Here is a 5,783-nt window from a genome sequence, read left to right on the forward strand (position 1 = left end):
TTACATCATCAACATAAACCCCGTTCCAGTGTTGTTTCAGCAGGTCATTTCTAAAGGCGTTCACTGCTTCATCAGTCCTGATTCTTAAATATCTGTTAGTCTGACCAAGTTTCTTTGGTGGTATTTGATAATTAAAAGTTGCAAATACAGGCAGATGGTGACTTATATCATTCATTACTAGACCACTATTTGAGCTATTCTCCAGAACATTTGTAAATATATTATCAATTAAGGTTGCAGTAGCTGAAGTAATTCTACTTGGCTTGGTGATTAACGGGTACAACCCTCTACTGTATAATGCATCCGAAAAATCAGAAGATTGCTTATTTGTATTTATTTTTAAGAGATCTATATTGAAGTCACCACAAATGATTAGAGATTTCTTTTCATTTAAACCATTCAGTAGTTCTTCTGGGTTGTCTTTAAACATTTCTATATTTGAACCTGGTTTTCTATAAACACACATAATAATAATAATTCTATTCTTTTCTAGTTCTATTTCCACTGCAACGTTCTCCAGTAAACCGTCGATTACTGAAGTCAATCTTTCCACAGGTTCACATTTTAAGAAACTATCCACATATAAGGCCACACCCCCTCCAATTCTATTCGCTCTGTTGCTGACATACAAACCATAACCATCAATATTTAGCTCAGTAGCTTTTCCTTGGTTTATCCATGTCTCTGACAGAGCAATTATCTTAAATTTACTCTTAAATGAGTTCAAACAATCATTGATTTTACTAAAGTTCTTAAATAAGCTTCTGCAGTTGAAATGAATCAATGAAAAAGTTTTGCCTAACACCATGCTATCATTAATTTGTTGATCTGTGTAATATTTGCAAGACTCTTTTATACAATTAAATCCATGAATCTCTGGATCCAAATCACTTTCAAAACCAAACTGACTGTGCTCTATAGAACTAAAACTTGATAAAGTTTGAGTTTTAAATAAATCACTCATTTAAAGAATAACAAACTCACAAGAAAGATAACAAATAACATACCCATTTTCTTTCTATTTCTTAAGCCCAAACCCAAGGTCCCTCACCAAAACTACATGCCTTAACATACATAAGGCAAATGTTAAGAGCACACAATGAGTTAATTGACATTTATATTGATCCAAGTCTCTCACATTTCTTACTTAAATAACTTTAGCTTGATCCGGTGGTCCATTCAGCCATATAAACACTTTTCCATTTCTGGTCCAGGTTGCTTGAATCTTGTTTTGCTTTTTAAGGACCCGACTATTCCAAGCAATTTCTGCATTTTTCTTTCTTAAGTGTTCATTTAAGTAGACCCCTGAGCCTTTTAGCTTCTTGGTCTGCTTCAAAATATCCACTTTGAGCTTCCTGTTAGTCAACTTAATGATAACTGTGGGCTTCTTTTTTCATCCTTGTGTGGGAGGGTATGGCATGCTGAAATGTGTTGACTCTCCAGGTTAATATTTTTGCTGGTAAGGAATTGTGTCACTTGTTGCTCCAGGGTCTAAAGCTCTTCTGCTGGTGCGTCCTCACCTTGCTGGTCTGCTGTTGATCCTGCAGCTCTGGCATAACTCTGATGTCTGGGTTCCAGACCAGTGATCACCAAGTCGTCCGCTCTAGGGTATTGTTCCAAATCATCCAGTCTTTGCTCCAGGAACTCAATCCTTTGGTCGTTCCGTTTGAGTAAAGCTTTCATCTCCCGGAACTCCTCCCTGAGGCCTGTGAGGATCTTCTGATGCTTCACCACCTCACTGAGCTCTTGTGACATAAAATTTGGAGAATTTTTCATCTCTGCCATTTTTTCACCCAGTTTTTTGTTACTAGTTGACATCTTGATTCAGATGGATCTTCAATTTGATTAAAAAAAGGAAAAATTTGTAGACCAAAAAAATAGGTCTGGCACTTCCTTGTTAGAAGACTCAAAGAGTGTTTGTGTCTTTGTCTTCTTCACAAAGCAATTCTATCAAAAATTTCAAATGGAAAAATACTAGATTTGTACTGCACAGGACACAATTAAGTGATCTTAGTTAGGTGGCACAATATTGTGGTTTTTTTTGCTGGATTGAGAAATAGGCCTGTGTGTAGAGAGAAGCTACAACGGCCATCTTTGGAAAGTCAGGGTTTGATTGACAGTTGTTACCTATCTCTGGTACCCACTCATTTCATACTGAGTTTCATCAAAGTAAATCCTGCTTTTATAAAGGCAGCTGAGGTTGACCTGATGCTCTATTGTAGCTGGTGATAGCTGAGAGTTCAGTCTTTATGATCTGTAAAGCTTCAAAGAAATTCCATGAATGTTTTCAGTCTGGATTTCTAAAGCCCGACATCTTTACTGGATCTTCACTGCTGGCATAAATGTTGAGGGTCCTGCGGTGCCATCCAAGATGGCGCAAGAATCAATCTCTAGCTGGAAGCGAAAATTTCCTAAACTCTAGGAAACCATTTCAAAAATTATATTTTAAAAACTCTTCAGAACTCTCGGCTTTTAAGCTTTTAAATATGAATAAACTGTAACAGTCTAGCAGTGTAGTGTGAAAGATGAGCTTCAAATGGGACAGATAACGTTCATTGTTGTATTTATTTCAAGTCAATATTAACAAGTGTTCAAATTCACCTCTGGAGAAAAAGCCGGCGAAATGCCGTTTTTCCTCAGTGAATCAGCTGATTGTGTAAGTGGTTACGGTGCATAAAAGTGACAAAAGGTTGAAATCTTAAATGGGGGTTCTGGTCGAGGACTTACAGTCAATTATTTTGGGCGCAAAATTATGTTTTTTTTGCCAGATTCTCTTGTAAATGTTTGGTCCTCATGTTAGATGATAAACGGTCATGTCCGGACCGGCTGGACATTGTTCTAGAAACATCCGTTCTGTCACAAGCTGCAAGACTAACAAACAATCCTCTCTAATCATAGAAAGGATCTGATGAGAAATGAATTGAAGAATCTAGATTTCGTGTCCACATGGTGGACAGAGTAATCCTGGTCCATCTGCTGACATGCCTTTAATCTGAAGCAGAGCTGTGCAGAGGATGAGAGGACGAATCAGAAGTGAGACTCAAGAGGAAATTCTTCTGCAGAGGTCACGTGTGAGGAACAGATTAGTGAATGGGTCTTACGTAACACCCAGATCTGCTACTTTTTGGGGCTAACTTGTCCCTTTGACATGTAAAAATCTTATTTTACTTTAGTTAGTTTTTTTTTTTTTTTTTTACAAAGTTTGACACATTTTTTCCACTTAAAGTGGTTTGAATTTCTTGTTTTGGCACAGACAAAACTTTTCCCAGATTGCTTCAGTTGTGTTGTTAAAGTATTTGCTGAATCTGTTGAATGTTTTGCTTCTTTGAACTGTAACATTGACAAAGTCTTCACAGAAAAATTACAGCAGGTGAAGATTTGAGGGTTCTGTGCTGCTGTTCTTCATCCTGTCTTTATAAACCATCCAGACTGTTTTTACCGTCTGCATTACTCAATTATTACGGCATTTCTCATCTCTTTCTGCTTTTGAATGAACTGCAGCACATTTTAGGGTAAAATAGGGTCACACTTAAACTTCCCGGTTACCAGCTTTACATGAGCCTTCCCTCCATCCTTCAGCAGGAGTGAAAGTTTAAGTCAAACACAGTTTCAAATCAGATTTAAACTGGTTTATGTCCAAAAAAGTGGATTTGTTTCTTAAAGAGGGTAACTTCCTTCAATAGTCAGCGCATAATGTCTACAATTGCAATTCTGTTCTAGTTCACTGATGATGATTTTGTTTTTAGTGAATTTATATAATGCAGTTCAGTTTTATTAAGAAGAGCATAGAATCATAAATCTAATCAGAACTTTGTCAGAAATCACTGGTTTTAATGTCAGACCCACTGAAACCTCCTCGTCTGTGATCCACTTCAATATAAGGAACTTTCCTCATGATGAATAAAGTTAAAAAGATAAAGTGACCGGACAAAACCAGAGTTATTTCTCTGAAATCACCAGATGATGACTCAGTCATCTCCACACAACCACCAGCAACTCATACAGACATATCTTCCTTTTGGATTGAGGTCCAGCATGTTTGGGTCAGAAAGTGGATGAATTTTCCTGCTCAAAAGCATCTTTATCTCATTCTCTCTGAACCAATGTTTCCCATTTTATTTTCCTTTGTTGTGAGTGTATGACAGCGCCAACACAAGCAGAACTCGGGAGCCTTTCAACCTCAAGCCATTTAAAACATTTTCACCAAAAACTATCTACATTTCATACATATTTTCCCATGTGTTCGACACACCCTTTGTGTTGACACAAGAACTTATTCTTTCTCTTTCTTCTTAATCTGGATTTTCTGTGCAGTCTGGCGTCCCAGAGTTAATTCTGGTCCGGTCTCATTTAATCATCCTGTGAAGGCAGCATAGACGCAGCTTTCTGTGAACTTTCTGCATCACTGGGATGGTTTTATAATAAACCCCATCATGACATTTGAAAGTCTGTGATCTTGATGTCTCACTGTTTTTTCCATTGTAACCTGTAAATTAGTTGAGTTTTGTGTGTTTGCTCTCAAACAGAACAGGATTTTTGGGACTATGAAAAAAATATGAAACAGCTCTCTTTCAAAATACTAGCAAAGTATAAAAACTTGTGACATTTATTTTGAAAATTAGTCAATTGTATCATTTCTGTTCCCATTTCAGATCCTGATCAGAAATGATTCTCCATAACCTCTGTATAAATTCAGCATCATGGTGTATTTGTATCTGTCTGTTGATCTGAAAAGTGCTGAACATTGTGATTTTGTTCTGTGTTTGGGTCTGGTTTTCTTTGTCTCGCTGTTGTTGATCTGGACATCTTGCAGAACACAACAAACCTGCACTTAAGTAACTCAGAAACTGTTCAAGTACATTGATCTGTTGCATAACCAGAGCACTCAGTAGGATGTAAAAGATTCTAGATATGTACCGATAAAATGGATTGGGCAGTGGAAGTAACAGCAGTGTCACTTACAGATAAAAAAATAGATATGAATTGAAAATTGATCAAGCAACGCAGTATCATTTGAAAACCACAGATATGAACAAGATTGTGTTGGTTAAAAGGTATAAAATCAATCAAGAAGTAAACAAATTAATGTCTGGCAAACCGCAGTTTCTCTTTTTGTTTTTTTCTACCGTCTCTGTGATTCAAAGAAAAAACGTCCAATCATAAGCTTGCTTCTTCCAAGTCAATACCTGAATACATTTCTATGTCTGATGCCATGTATTATTATTAATAGCTTGAAATGCCACATGAATAAGAAATATCTAGATTTTAGTGTTTTTGGTAAAAGAATCGGACTGTATCGTATTACCAAAAAGTTAGTTGAATTATTTATGTATCGATTCATGGATCATGTATTGAGATGTGTATCGAATCGTGTGAGAGGGAAAGATAGACAGCCATAGTATTAATACATTTAGTGTGATTTACTCAAATGTCTTTATGACTAAATAGAAAATAATTTTTCTTACAAGTAAGAAACCTTCCAAGCTGCGAATTTTCAAAATAAAAGCGCTGACAACAGATTGTTGCTTCAGTTCCTTTGGAGAACATGAGATCTGTGTTGATAGGAGGGAGGCTTTAATAGCCATTGAACTGTGTACTTTTATGTAACACAGCAGGGCAGCTGTCACACTAAACACATTGTAGCTCTCCAAACTGCACCGCCGGATCACTCGCAGGGGTTTGTCCGTGGCTCTCTCCTTTGAAAATGCCGGAACAATCTCAGTAGGTGTTGAATGGGGTTAGCTCTCTGAAGGCTGGGGAGGGGGGGTGGGTTGAGAAGGAGT

The 5,783-nt window shown here is 37.1% G+C and overlaps 1 protein-coding gene across 2 annotated transcripts in view; it reads left to right on the forward strand.

Moving 5' to 3' along the window:
- LOC112160641 (SH3 and multiple ankyrin repeat domains protein 2) overlaps positions 1-5,783 on the forward strand; it is a 531,836-nt gene that overhangs the window by 349,851 nt on the left and 176,202 nt on the right. The window lies entirely within an intron of this gene.

The sequence above is a fragment of the Oryzias melastigma genome, linkage group LG3, assembly GCF_002922805.2.
Source record: "Oryzias melastigma strain HK-1 linkage group LG3, ASM292280v2, whole genome shotgun sequence".
Lineage (NCBI taxonomy): Eukaryota > Metazoa > Chordata > Actinopteri > Beloniformes > Adrianichthyidae > Oryzias > Oryzias melastigma.